The 15,797-nt window shown below is 42.6% G+C and overlaps 1 protein-coding gene and 1 long non-coding RNA gene across 8 annotated transcripts in view; one reads left to right on the forward strand and one right to left on the reverse strand.

The window, feature by feature from the left end:
* Positions 1-6,653, forward strand: part of LOC142928852 (uncharacterized) — a 59,427-nt gene extending 52,774 nt beyond the window's left edge. For both annotated transcript variants that reach the window (XR_012945164.1, XR_012945163.1), the window contains exon 3: positions 4,704-6,653. This is a non-coding gene — a long non-coding RNA (uncharacterized LOC142928852). The remainder of the gene's footprint in view (positions 1-4,703) is intronic.
* Positions 1-15,797, reverse strand: part of LOC116945424 (SH3 and multiple ankyrin repeat domains protein 2-like) — a 661,289-nt gene that overhangs the window by 413,197 nt on the left and 232,295 nt on the right. The window lies entirely within an intron of this gene.

Raw genomic sequence — 15,797 nt, forward strand, 5'->3', positions numbered from 1 at the left:
ATAAATAAAAACACCGCTTAAAAAGAAATAAATTAATGCAAACCGACACTTCTTTCAAATGTTCTTGCCGTTGGTTTCTTCACACCTGATGATGACCGTTTGTGTTATGGTCGAAACGTCGTGAGAATTTTTATTGTTTTATATATATTATTATTATTTTATTGTTTCCCTTCAACGTGACTTTACCGAAAGAGCTAAGAATATGAATTACTGCAGTCACGAAAGCTTTAAATCAAAATTCAGATAAGGCCCATTGAGTTATTAGCTCTTCTTCAAAGGCGACTTGGCCACACATGATAGCTCATCGTCAAAGTGGCACATATCGCCACCTGTGAGAATTCATAGTAGTAGCCGAATAATATGAACGCATGATTCCAGCTGTCGAGGGCAAAACTCGAGAACCTTGAGAAACAAATCCACGGCTACCACCGCGGAGAGAACATGCAAAATCAGGTGAGCTGATCGGCGGATCGTGTGTACGTTGGTGAGCTAAAGCGTCGGTATAACTCTGACCTCTTTCAACACGTCTGATCAATGTGGAATAATAGACCAAATACCCTCAAGCGTTCGCTCTACAGTGGGAGGAGGCCCTTCCGCAGGAGGTTGGCAATTGTAGAACTTTGCTTCTATCTTTACTCGTGGAGGTAATCTATTTATGCTGTATTTAATAATGCGTAGCCTTCTGTTGGTTTTTTTTTATCATGGAAGCAGTTGCTGCTCTTGAGTCTGCATATTTAAATACCCATCATCAGCTCTATGCAGCTGTGTGCTAATAGCTGTATCTTCTTGCATCTGAATGCAGTGCTGCAAAACGCATAATTAAATCAGCTGTATGCTATTTTAATTATGTACAGCTGCTACACCTGTGTATTGGGGGTAGCAGTGGTGTAGTGGTGCAGCGGTTATGACACTTCACTTTAATATATTAAACGATCCCTGTCCACCCCCCCCCCACCTTCCTCTTTACCAACCTACAACTGACCAGCTTGATGAAGTTTGGTCAAACAAGCTCCTATTGCTTACATTGTTTTTTTTGCCAGGTATATTGAAATACTCTTTGGTTATTTCGGTAAAGTCACGTAGTTAGAAATAAAATAAAACAAATCACGACGTTTCTATCCAACACAAGCGGTCGTCATCAGGCAAAGAAGTCAGCCTCTAAAGCAAACTGTTGATAAGGGTTTGGGGATGGGCGTAGCCCAAGGATATCAACAGCACCAGAAGCACGGGCGGTGTACAAGTACCAATGCAGCAACAATGCCAATGCAGCAACAATGTCAATGAAGCAACAATGCCAAACGCTGGGGATGCAGGGGAAATTAACTCGGAAAAATAGACTAGTACCCGGCAGATATGATGGAACAACCATAAACAATTACGGCTTTACCTGGTTAATAACATCCTCCAATGATTGCTCAATTTGTATCCATCTTCTCGGTTGAAGTTATGTCTATGTTTATATATCTGGATGGCTTCATTAACAAACCTTTGATAGTAGCCCGAAGGTTTGCAGAGTACCTTGGTCTCGGAAAAAACAATATCATGCGAGCCCACAGCATTATAACAATGGTCAGCTACGGCAGAGGTATTGGTTCTGCCGTGTTTCAGATCTGCCTTGTGTTCGCGAACACGGTCCGAGACATGTTGCTGCATTGGCATTGCTGCTGCATTGGCATTGTTGCTGCATTGACACTCGTGCACCGCCCGTGCTCCTGGTGCTGTTGATACGCTTGGGCTACGCCCATCCCCAAACCCTTATAAACAGTTTGCCTTTAGAGGCTGACTCCTTTGCCTGATGACAACCGCTTGTGTTTCGATCGAAACGACGTGATTTGTTTTTTTTAAATTTCTAACTACGTGACTTTACCGAAAGAACCAAAGAGTATAGATTCCTGCAGTCACGAAAGCTTCAAATCAAGATTATACTCAAATAATGGAATCTAAACGCATGTTTATAAATGTGGAGGAGGACAAAAACCGAAGGGCCGAGAAAAAAATCCACATGACCACCACTACAACAGGTATCGTCAGGGTCCGGGGTCGAACCCACGACCTCCTGCGTACCAGGCGAGGGAGATAGCATCTCCTCGCCACCGTGACGCCCCAGTAACTCGGCGCGGTCACCAATGACTCCACTTAAAGACCATCACATCAGTTTGGTTCTGCACTTGATTTTAACGAAAATCCAGCTCCGAGAATTTAAATATATATATGGGTTTGACTGTCATTCAACAAATAATCTCTTGGCGGAGTGTATTTTTCGGGAGAGGTTCTGTGAAAGATCCTCCGATATGTTGCAGAAACGGTCTCAGCCCTGAGTGCCAGGGCATCCTACAAAGGGCAAAATGTTTTAAATTGCGGGTTCGCACTACAGTGATGTTTATTTTGAAGCGCAACATTCTACTGCTTACAAAAGAGGCTGTAAGCAGTGTTTTTAGTCTCATTGTGAATCGATTGTTCGGGAGGCCTAGCCCTGAGGGTATAATCACCCTGGATCTTTTTTTTTCATTGACGTCAAGTGAATGAGGTCGTGCCGTACATTGCATGAAATATGAAAGACGGGTGTTTGCCGCTTGTTGCTGTGGGGTTATTCGAAGAGGAATTGTCAGAGATTTCACTCGCTTTCCTACATTCCGGTGTTGCTGATAAACCAACATTTGATCTGCATATTTGCCCACGCGACAACTTGATTGGCTCAGTCGGGTGTTGGAGGGTTATAGTAAAGAAAATGACAATATACTGACACGATCTTACCCAAGAGAAACTAATTACGAATCCGCTACCTTTTTTTTTACAATAACCACACTTGGTTCCCTGTTCACTTCACGTTTACTTACATAGTCAATATAGCGGCACATCAATGCCACACTACATACTATCACCTAAGAGTGGATTCAGCGGCAATTACGTTGAACATAGATGCGTTTTTTTGGACCAGCATGAACAAACCCTGGCGAAAAGCACGCGCAGTTGCTATAGAAGCACGCCACTCTTCAGAAGCGTAGGCAAACATACATTTAAATCGATGCGCGGCGATGAGAATGGAGTCAAACAAGTTGACGCACAGACAAGAAAGCTATACTGTTTGGTTCTATTCGGTAAAGTCACGTAGGTGAAAATAAAATAACAAAAATCACGACGTTTCGGCCACAACACAAGTAGCCTTCTTCATGTGAAGGAACAGAACTGTCGGGACGACAGAGCTTCAATGGCCGAAACGTCGTGATTTTTGTTGTTTTATTTTTTTACCTACGTGACTTTACCGAATAGAACCAAAGAGTATGGATCCTTGCAGTCACGAAAGCTTCAAATCTACAAGAAAGCTAGTTAACAGATGCAATTTCCAGTACTATCGTCAGTAGCCCTTAGTGTTTGGGGGAAAAATAACAACGCAAAAAAATCAATGCACACCGACACACAAAGGAGAATGAGTCAATGTTTTAGAAATGTAACGAAAGCCTACTCTGAAAAAACAATACTTCCTCCGTTATTTGTTTTGTTCGTCCTCGAGCCTGACTTCATTTACGAACGAATTTAATGAGTTGACACGGATATGATTTCAAATGTCCCTTGGCTGGACGTGAGGCAGTGGGCGAGAATTTTGAGAAGAGGAAAATATAAACATACAAAGACTCACAAACTTCTATTAAATTAACATCAACCAGAGGCTGTTTCCTAGAGTGATTTGAGAATTATCGTAACCACATGTATGATAAAAAAAGCAAACTTTCCAATGGACCGTGAGAAACACATTACGTCCGAAAAGTTGTATTTGACCAGTGCACATTTGCCAGCAATGGTGCTATGGAGCAAAATTGCAGCCAAACTCTCAGTGGAAATTGTTACAAACACCCAAGTGCTTACGGTGGCAAGAAAACAATCGTAACATTGCAGAACGGAGAGGAATACTCGAGGAGAGGAATTCACGATGAGGGAAAAGCAAGCAGATTCAGGCGGGATTCAATCCCTCGCTGGCACAGCCTGCGGTTAATGGCGGCTGAGAATAGCGACGCGCAGGACAAAGGGGCTAAACATGACGAGCGACGGATCGGGGTCAAGGTGAACGGCGTCTGCACATGACAGAGGTTTTTTTTGGGGGGGTTTGATCACGTAAAAATATAGATGTGTCGTTAAACCCGCCACCACCCGACACAGATTTGTCACGTAAACAAAACGTGCCACTAGAACATTTACAATTCGAGTACGAGGTTTTGCCAGTAATTACAACCAGCCTCGTCAGGCAACAGCCAGAGTTGTGGAGAAATCCCCCTGTTTCGGTCTTAAATAGAGGGATAAACGTGATGTTGCCACTTGTGAGCCAATCGGGTGCGAAAATGCAAAAAATTATATTTCTACGGTCTCACCCAAAAACCTCTATCATGGATAATATTGGTCGCGAAAGCCTATGTGATCAACTGACGTCTGCACAACTTCATGAAAAGTGAGGTCATTCATTGGACGGAAAATAGATTATGCTGATAATGATGATAACTCTGTCAAGTGTCGTCCTAATAACATATTTTCCGCACCTCTGATTAGCACGGTTGGCTACGTACGGTGCAAAATAAATTAACCATACATACATACGTACATACACATGTTTCGCAACCTCCAGCATCACTCATGGAGTCCATCTGCTCACATTGTCCCACAAAGCGATTGATTTCCTTCCTCTTCCCCGCTTCCCCCTTTTCTTGTTCCAGATGATTCTCTGAGGATATGTCCAGCATGCTGCCACCTTCCTGCTCAGCAGACTTGTCCATACATTTCTTGATGATGATGATGATGATGATTTTCATCTGGAAAAATGTCGTGATTCCTATCTATGATAATTGGCTGAGGATAGATAAAATAAGTACAACTTTGTGGGAAATCAACGGAGGCCATCTGGTGAAAGAAATGGCACCCAGAAAAGAAATGTGGAATATTCAATGGCTCAGAGTCACAAAGAGGGGCGAGCAAAACTACAGGTCCTATCAATTGCTCTATATCTATGTGGCTGCTATAAAACGTGGTAGACATAACGCACTGTGTGTGCGCTCCGTGCATTGGGCACATAACAATCATATTATTACCCAAGAAGGATCGAGTGTATATGCTATGTAATACGTGGTGGAGCAGTGGTGGAGCAGTGGGGGCAGTGGTGAGTGCACCGTGCTATGGGCTTGGCATCCTGAGTTTAATTCCCGGCCACGGCTAACGTCAGTGGCATTTGATTATCAGGACTGGCCTTGCTTTCCTCTACCCGGCCCTTCGTCAAGCTGTACTGACCGGTGTGGTGAAGTATGCTAAATAAAATAAAAACCGTGAACAACATGGCATAGGGAAGCAAGCTCCCATACTTTGGTGGATTGAGAATTGCTGCAATTTTATTTATATCTGTAGCATAAATTAGATGTTTTGGTTTCAGCCATGGAAAGTCACCATACTACACACGTACAATACAAACCATCGCCTAACTGACAACTTCCCCTGGCTCTTATAAGCATGGCTTTCTGCACACCGGACATCGGCCCTCTGGAATCTTAGTCAAGGGCCAGTGGTACTCACTCGCGTGGTTTCTGTGAACCAGGCCAATTTGAACGAGTGCCAATGCGGCAATGCGATCCAATGGGGTTGACCAATTTTCAATACACCCAAGGGGGGAGGGGGTTACTGCAGAAATCCGCACGTGGAATTTGGTGGGGGAGGAAGTTACCTGGGCAATGTTGCAGCCCACGCAATTGATTCCAATGGCATTCAATTTCTGCTTTAAGCCCCGTGTCCATTTATATTCATAGGGCATTCATTGGAGGAAGAGCAAAGGTCAGCGGATTTATTTTGCGCGGGATATTTTTCCATTTGTCCCTGAACAATTTGTCTTTGTATCAGTTAGCTGCTTATTTGCTTTCCTTAAAATTGGCCCTGTGTAAATCACAAGGGTATTTATCTTGTGGTGGGCTGGCTATATAAGAAGGTACTGACTTAACGCTGCAAGCAATATAGAAAAATGCAACCTGTGTATCACAGGCTTAGTTTTTATGTTTTTTTCTCTATTCTATTTGTTATACTTTTGTTTGATTAGTTGGCTGTTAGAAATTGTCACGTGATAAGCCACTTCGTTGAGCTATCATTTGTGGCCAGGTTACTTTTGAAAGAGAAGCTAATAGCTCAGCGGGCTTTACCTGGTAAAATGAAAATAGTTTAGTTGTTTGTTTTTATGATGTGCTTACCGTCCCTATAATTTGTTTTTATATTGTTACTTGTTGTAATGTTCTGACCCGCTCCGACTGCACATCTTTGAAAAGGAGCTTCACGGCTCAACGGATTCCTCCAGTATAAACACATATTCTGATTCTAGCTCTATGGCTATTTTTCAGAAGCAACCTGGCCACCAATGACAGCTTATCATCTATAGCAGACAAATACTCTAAACGCATGTTTTCTAAATGTGGAGGGAGAACCGGAGGACCCAGAGAAAAATTAACGTGACCACGAGGATGACATGTAAACTCCAAATATACACGTATCAGAGTGGGGATTGAACCCACGATTTCCTGTGTAAGTCTGTAGCTGTGGTGCAGAGTGGGGCACAATGTCTTTACAATTTCTGCCGCTCAGAGATTGTGGTTTATGTTCATTATGCACAAGACCAAAATAAATTTGTATCTGAATATACTGTCAGTGGGTTATCTCCAGGTCAACTCAGACTAAAACTGAGTATCTGGTCAAATGTGTTCATCATTATTATCATCACTGGTTAGACAACGGTAACTGGGTGTGTGGTGTAATGCTATCCACATCACTTCCTTGTGTGTTCTGTCAGCCAGAATAGGAATTATTATCCAACAAAACTTTCCCTGAATATTGCTCAAACTAAACAGGATGAATATCTTATCAAAATTTGCACATATATGCAAGTAACATGGTTAGGACTATTAGCAACATAGGAACAGGCTAATAAAAAAGGGATATATATTTATTTATTATTTTCTCTTTCTACGTGACTTCACTGAAAGAACCAAAGAGTAATTCCTGCAGTCACGAAAGTGGCAAATCAAGTTTGAACAGCCTCTACGTGGAGGTTTTAAGTGTGTTTTCTCTCTCTCTCTGTCTCTGTGTTGTCTCTCTCTCTGCCCGTGTGTCTGTCTTTGTGTCTCCGTGTCTGTGTCTTGTCTCTCACTCAAATTTCACACTTAACTTCTAATTTGGCAATCTTTGGAAGAACGTAATCAACCAGGCCACGCGTTAATTGTGTGTTGAACGACTCTCTGTGTTGCATTGCATTACATTTCCGAATTTTACTAAGTTTGTTTGATTTAGTGTGTTTTCTCTCTCTCTCTCTCTGTCTCCCCATGTTTTGTTGCTCTTGCTTCCTGCAGTTGTGCCAGGTCTCTCATTGACATGCTAATTTCTCTACCCCCCCCTCTCTCTCTGCCCCCCTCTCTCTCTATTTAAGGCCTCGACACAGAGGCGTTGTTTCTCTGTGTGCCTATGTGTTTGTGTCTCTCTCTGTGTCTCTGTGCTATCTCTCTCTCTGCTTGTGTGTCTGTCTGTGTGTCTCAGGTTCTGTGTTTTATCTCTCTCTTAAATTTAGCAATCTTTGGAAGAACGTAATCAACCAGGTAAGGGTGTTGACTGTTGTATTGGCCGACTGTCTATGTTGTATCACATTAGATTTCTAAGTTTACGAGGTTTGTTTTCTCTTTCATTTGTACCTGATGATGATTGCTTGTGTTGTAATGGAAACGTCGTATGCTATTATTACATTTATTATGTTCTCTTTCTACGTGACTTTACCGAAAGAACCAAAGAGTATATTTTTTTGTGGACACATTTTTTCACGGGCAAAGAAGAAAGCATACTGAAGTAAGATTATGGCATCTTACATGAGCATCCAATTAAAATTGGTCTTTAAATTAGTCCTACAATCTGTTCAGTGAACCTTGTTAAAATAATCTCATTCTTAAAAGATTTTTGCCAACTAGCATTTACATCGGACTCAGAATCTCTATTTATCCTTGGAGGGAATCCGATGAGCTAAGAAGCTCTTTTTTTCACAGGTGTCCAGTCGGGGCGGGTCAGCAAAGTTACAACGACAAACAATACAACAAACACGATACGGTTTTACTCTTTGTTGTTTTTTTCGGTAAAGTCACGTAGAAATAAGACGTAATAAAATAACATAATACTATACTAATACTGTACGACGTTTCGATTGCAACACAAGCAATCTTCATCAGGTACAGAAGAGCTAAATTTAAGAGAGAGGAAACACATAACCGCAGATGTATATACAGACACCCAAATAGAGGGAATTTACAGATACACAAGGGGATACAAAGACGGAGGAGCACATTAAATCAAACAGGGTTTAGCAAAATTTAGAAACTATATAAAGCAACACAGACGGTCGGTCAAAACACAACGCATGGTCTGGTTGAATATGTTATTTCAAATATTGCTAAATTATAAGTTGAGTGTGAAATCCAAGAGAGTGCTGGAAAACAGACCGCATACACATATATCGACGTCCAAGCATCACGGGTTAGCACAGAGACATATGGGGAGAGACACGCACACAGAGTGAAGCAACCTCTCTGTGCCGTGGCCTTAAATGGACAGAGGCAGAGGAGCTGGACCTGAGAGACAATGGGATACAAATTAGCATAAAGACGTTAAAGTTAAAGATCAAAGGCTTGCGTGGTGGAGGGGTACGACGGGTTTTTGAGCACATGGGGTGCTGCAGAGGAAGTCGCAGCACACACTCGGAGACACCGAGGCACACATAGAAGTAAAGACAGCACAGTGACACAAAACCAAGTCAACACACAAAGGTGGACACACCTTTGTGTGTCCACCTTTGTGTCTTCTGTACCTGATGAAGATTGCTTGTGTTGCAATCGAAACGTCGTATAGTATTAGTATAGTATTATGTTATTTTATTACGTCTTATTTCTGCGTGACTTTACCGAAAAAACCAAAGAGTATCTCCGGCAGTCACGAAAGCACCAAAATCTAGTTTACGATACGGAGTGCAAAGTATAGAAACTATAAGTAAGTCACCTCAAATAAATAAACATTAACACATTATATGAGTACACATTACGTACGGTACAGTGATATAGGTTTATTTGAACAGTGAGAGACAGAATAACAACAAATCCAGAAAAACGCATGTCAAAAATGTTATAAATTGATTTGCATTTTAATGAGGGAAATAAGTATTTGAACCCTCTGCAAAACATCACTTAGTACTTGGTGGCAAACCCCTTGTTGGCAATCACAGAGGTCAGACGTTTCTTGTAGTTGGCCACCAGGTTTGCACACATCTCAGGGGGGATTTTGTCCCACTCCTCTTTGCAGATCTTCTCCAAGTCATTAAGGTTTCGAGGCCGACGTTTGGCAACTTGAACCTTCAGCTCCCTCCACAGATTTTCTATGGGAGTAAGGTCTGGAGACTCGCTAGGCCACTCCAGAACCTTAATGTGCTTCTTCTTGAGCCACTCCTTTGTTGCCTTGGCCGTGTGTTTTGGGTCATTGTCATGTTGGAATACCCATCCACGACCCATTTTCAATTCCCTGACTGAGGGAAGGAGGTTCTCACCCAAGATTTGACGGTACATGGCCCCGTCCATCGTCCCTTTGATGCGGGGAAGTTGTCCTGTCCCCTTAGCAGAAAAACACCCCCAGAGCATAATGTTTCCACTCCATGTTTGACGGTGGGGATGGTGTTCTTGGGGTCATAGGCAGCATTCCTCCTCCTCCAAACACGGCGAGTTGAGTTGATGCCAAAGAGCTCCATTTTGGTCTCATCTGACCACAACACTTTCACCCAGTTGTCCTCTGAATCATTCAGATGTTCATTGGCAAACTTCCAACGGGCATGTATATGTGCTTTCTTGAGCAGGGGGACCTTGCGGGCGCTGCAGGATTTCAGTCCTTCACGGCGTAGTGTGTTGCCAATTGTTTTTTTCGTGACTATGGTCCCAGCTGCCTTGAGATCATTAACAAGATCCTCCCGTGTAGTTCTGGGCTGATTCCTCACCGTTCTCATGATCATTGCAACTCCACGAGGTGAGATCTTGCATGGAGCCCCAAGCCGAGGGAGATTGACAGTTCTTTTGTGTTTCTTCCATTTGCGAATAATCGCACCAACTGTTGTCACCTTCTGACCAAGCTGCTTGGCAATGGTCTTGTAGCCCATTCCAGCCTTGTGTAGGTCTACAATCTTGTCCCTGACATCCTTGGAGAGCTCTTTGGTCTTGGCCATGGTGGAGAGTTTGGAATCTGATTGATTGATTGCTTCTGTGGACAGGTGTCTTTTATACAGGTAACAAGCTGAGATTAGGAGCACTCCCTTTAAGAGTGTGCTCCTAATCTCAGCTCGTTACCTGTATAAAATACACCTGGGAGCCAGAAATCATTCTGATTGGGAGGTGGTCAAATACTTATTTCCCTCATTAAAATGCAAATCAATTTATAACATTTGACATACGTTTGTCTGGATTTTTCTGTTGTTATTCTGTCTCTCACTGTTCAAATAAACCTACGATTAAAATTATAGACTGATAATTTCTTTGTCAGTGGGAAAACGTACAAAATCACCAGGGGATCAAATACTTTTTTTTCCCTCACTGTAAGTATATACATTCCTGGTGATTTTTCAGCACCAAATTCAAGCTTGGGCTAAGGCAGCAAACACAACATACACTGCATACTGAATAATAAGCATGGTATACCTACTGTACGTTTTGCTATGGCGTCACTGAACCCTGCCATAGGAACGTATAATTTCCAGTGCTGGTCATGAGCCATCAATAGTGCCGATCATTGACCCCCCACGGGGGATTGAGCAGGGGAGACGTTGACTTACAAAAAGGATCTCCGTATGTAATGGAGTTCATATCTCTGAGATGAAGGAACTTTCTCCGTATGGCAACGAGAATTAGAATGCAGCGGCGTTAGGTGTGATACGTTCTCATCTGTGGACGTGAATGCTGAACAAATGACACAGACCCCCCGCCCCACAAAGCAAACCCGAAGCAACAGAAATGTGTTGTTTAAGGAGTAGAACGTGAAACATTATATGGACAGACAAGATGAGTGACATAAATGTATTAGAGATAGCAACAGGGTACCACAACAACAAAGTGTATGAGAATGATTAGAGAAAGGCAAGTTGGATTTCTTGGACATGCAATGTGAAAACAAATGAGCGAATATATGAATGTGTGTTTTGACTGGGAGCATGAGAGGGACCAGAAGCTATGGAACACGAAGCAATTTGAACAACTGGATGCACCTTGGGATATCTGACGCAAAGTTCCTCAGTAATGTCATGGACAGGGCTAAATGGAAAGGAAGGTCACGACCAGCGACACCTTTGATAAAGGACACGGCTCACAGAGAGAGAGAGAGAGATGTACGGAGAGCTTACATCATACATGTTTGATGAACATTGATTGCAAAAAAGCCACGACGTGTTTCATGAACAACAGCAATCATTCATCATGGGGTGTTTTTTTTTCGTTAGTTGCTCTGATGTCTGATACCATCCCTGGCCGTAAAACGTATTTTTTATACAACCGTTTTGTTGGATCGTGTCTAACGCAATGACAAATGCATTAAGTAGAAGCCCGCACAAAATGCTTTGTGGATACCTTGTGTAGCGTAGTGTATGTACGTGTGAGATGTTGCACGTCTCTTTAATATTATGTGGGCATAAATGGACACGCACATTAAGTTGTATGTGTGCTTTTTATATGGTACAGTGGCCACAGCGTCCTACAACAAAACAATTAAATTGCAGCTTCTCATTACAATAATCATTGTTATCAAATCAACATCCCCATGATTCGACAAATGTATGGGGTTCTACAAGAGACGGTATTGCTCCCAAAATCTTAGTGTCTGTGTAACCATGTCCAGGTGTCAGAAACCTGCAACTCCAGAGCCGCATGCGGCTCTTCAAGGACTGCTCCGTGACCGTTATTTATTAAGGACCACCACCGTCTCGTATTCACATGGCATTGTGGCTCTTGAAATACTGAGTTTTCTACTGAATTCGAAAGAAATGTCTATTTTTGTTAACTTGGTTGCTGACACCTGCCCATCTCAGACTCGGAGTCTTTATTTAGATTGCAGGAGGAATCCGAAGAGCTAAGAAGCTATTTTTCACAGTTGTCCAGTATGGGCTGGTCAGCAAGTTATGTCAAATGGTTTGGGCGTGGTACACAAGCAAACAAACAGACATCCAGATATAAACAAAACCATCACGGTGTTGTTATTGCTCTAATAGATACATTCTGAACATAATCCCCGTCATTTCAGTGTGGTTTGACTGCTGGAGCAAGCATTATTGACGAGCACCGCACAATAGAGAGCCAGGCCCACAGCAAACTGCCTTTAGCTCTCAAGAATTGGCATCGCCACACTTCACGGTGCGCTGTGTTTGTGCTCATGTCAGCCTGTATTCGATCTACGCAGGATTACAAATGAAATGTGATCTTCTGTAGGGAGCAACTACTCGTTGTTATCCTGAACAACAGATGGCATTGTGTGCAATATGCTTATTATATAATCATTATGAAAATAACTTCCACTTGTAACACGCACATTATTCACCCACTCTCGAAGAGAGAGAGCAAAACAAGCAGGAAGATAGCCAGTTAATGAGCAGGTGCAAACAATTGCCCAAGCTCTGCAGTCCTCTGCATATGAAGGTATTACCGGCCAATCAATGACTGTTTACAAGTGGGAGAAAACCGGAGCACCCGGAGAAAACCCACGAGTGCGAGGGGGAAACGCTGTATCCCATGCATACGGAACAGGTGGAGTCCACATTTTCGCTGTTCTGCTTTCTCCTGGCGAGCCAGGGTATGGCGCCCCCTCGACCCCCCACAGCAAGAGAGCTTCGCAACATTCAGTGCGATCCACCAAGCCTCGCTGCCTGCACAGGAGCACGGGCTAACGATAGGATCGCGTTGTTGGTCAACTTAACACGTACGTTTTTTTTGCAGCCAGTGTTATGATTCATAATTTATTTGAAGGTTTACACAGTTGGCCCTAAAACTAAAATCCAATGGTGAATCATGTCATTGACGTTTGAAATGAACTTTTTTTTGTTGAAGAACAACAACACAATCTGCAGGAGCGGGACTGAGCCAGGGTACGCCTGCCCAGACCATCCGGGGCTACTCCCTTGTGTGCTGCCGTGGGGTTTCCTAAATTCTAAACCAGAAAAGCCATTCTCCACCTACAGACTGGCCACGTCATCACATCCTCCATGACCCGCTTGACACACGAAAAAATATTGTTGAGGCCGGGAATAAGGGGTGGGCAAATCAGAGCTATGGCTCAGGGTGCAAATCTCCGAGTATCTCCATGGAAAATGCATGAATACAGAGTGCTTTATAGTTTCTACTCAATTTTAAAGAGGTGTCATAACGCGTGCATTATAATGGATAACAATTGCACCCATGAGTCACATTACAGACACAAAGTGACAACTAATAACAAGGTTGCAGCCAGACGGTTAGATTTCAAGGCACTAAATAATTTGTTTTGTTCACAGTTCAGTGTACATTAATTTGGGTCTGTCATTGATGTATGAGCATTTTTCAAAAAGAGACAACATTAATTTATCACAAAAAACTTAGTAACATCCACACAATAGACTAATTCTTCATACAGTGACATTCCTAAAATACTGGACATCTGTGAAAAAGAGCTTCATAGCTCATCAGATTCCTCCAGTCTAAACAAAGGTTCTAACTACTTAAACACACGTGTTCTAGTGGTCCATAAACTTCCCCGTGCCGGCACCAGAGACATCTTCTGGTTGAATTTTGATTTAAAGCTTTCGTGACTGCAGTAATTCATATTCTTAGCTCTTTCGGTAAAGTCACGTTGAAGGGAAACAATAAAATAATAAAATATATATATATAAACCAATAAGAAATATTTTATTATTTTATTGTTTCCCTTCAACGTGACTTTAACGAAAGAGCTAAGAATATCTTCTGGTTCTGAAGACACAACTGCAACACTCTACCACAGCCTCACTCACCACTGTTGGACTGGCGTCCACATAGACCTTCTACCAGAGTTCAGAAAGATGGCATTCTGCAGGGACTAGATCCGGCCTGTATGCTGGATAGTTCCAGAACCTCAAGTCCGAGCTTTCCCAACAATTTAGTTGCTGCATGTGCAGAGTGCGTGCATGCAATGGGTATTACGGACAACTTATTTTATCAACAGCCCACAGCATTCCCGATAAAGAGCCAGGCTTCACTTTAGTGTTTTTTTGCAAGTCGCAATGTGTAATGCTCGTTACTTAATTTTTAACGAGGCTAAAAACAAATCTGTCTTCATTTTTTGTCGAGAAGAAGGCTGAGATTTGATTTATTTATTTCGTCGTGGAAGAACTTGTTTGCTTTTATTCAGTAATCTTATCAATTATTCTTTGGCTCACAGTGACGGATCAACGTTTCATTAGCAGCGATGACATGAGACAAGAATGCATTACCTTCATACAAGTATTTGTCTGACAACGAACAATAAACGTGAATCTATTTACTTAATGGAAAATGTGTGGCACCCAACAGGCACACATTTTTCATAAAATCAACTTGTGGACTATTGAATGAAAATCTTCCACACTGATCTGTTTGAATGCGAATACATGCTCAATTTTCACTTGACTGTCACCCAGAAATGTACCTCTCCACAGGAGTGGCATCAGATCTTTGATCGCGTTGATGCACCGATTGGAGCGACAATTATGATGATGATCATCATCATAACATCGCTCATGTTCTGATTGTGGCGGACTACAGTGAGGGAAAAAAAAGTATTTGATCCCCTGCTGATTTTGTACATTTGCCCACTGACAAAGAAATGATCAGTCTATAATTTTAATGGTAGGTTTATTTGAACAGTGAGAGACAGAATAACAACAAAAAAATACAGAAAAACGCATGTCAAAAATGCTATCAATTGATTTGCATTTTAATGAGGGAAAAAAGTATTTGACCCCTCTGCAAAACATCACTTAGTACTTGGTGGCAAAACCCTTGTTGGCAATCACAGAGGTCAGACATTTCTTGTAGTTGGCCACCAGGTTTGCACACATCTCAGGAGGGATTTTGTCCCACTCCTCTTTGCAGATCTTCTCCAAGTCATTAAGGTTTCGAGGCTGACGTTTGGCAACTCGAACCTTCAGCTCCCTCCACATATTTTCTATGGGATTAAGGTCTGGAGACTGGCTAGGCCACTCCAGGACCTTAATGTGCTTCTTCTTGAGCCACTCCTTTGTTGCCTTGGCCGTGTGTTTTGGGTCATTGTCATGCTGGAATACCCATCCACGACCCATTTTCAATGCTCTGGCTGAGGGAAAGAGGTTCTCACCCAAAATTTGACGGTACATGGCCCCGTCCATTGTCCATTTGATGCGGTGAAGTTGTCCTGTCCCCTTAGCAGAAAAACACCCCCAAAGCATAATGTTTCCACCTCCATGTTTGACGGTGGGGATGGTGTTCTTGAGGTCATAGGCAGCTTTCTCCCTCCTCCAAACACGGCGAGTTGAGTTGATGCCAAAGAGCTCCATTTTGGTCTCATCTGACCACAACACTTTCACCCAGTTGTCCTCTGAATCATTCAGATGTTCATTGGCAATCTTCAGACGGGCATGTATATGTACTTTCTTGATCAGGGGGACCTTGCGGGTGCTGCAGGATTTCAGTCCTTCACGGCGTAGTGTGTTACCAATTGTTTTCTTGGTGACTATGGTCCCAGCTGCCTTGAGATCATTGACA

The sequence above is a fragment of the Petromyzon marinus genome, chromosome 24 (assembly GCF_048934315.1).
Source record: "Petromyzon marinus isolate PM22_M1 ecotype Great Lakes invasive population chromosome 24, UKy_Petmar_22M1.pri1.0, whole genome shotgun sequence".
Classification (NCBI taxonomy): domain Eukaryota; kingdom Metazoa; phylum Chordata; class Hyperoartia; order Petromyzontiformes; family Petromyzontidae; genus Petromyzon; species Petromyzon marinus.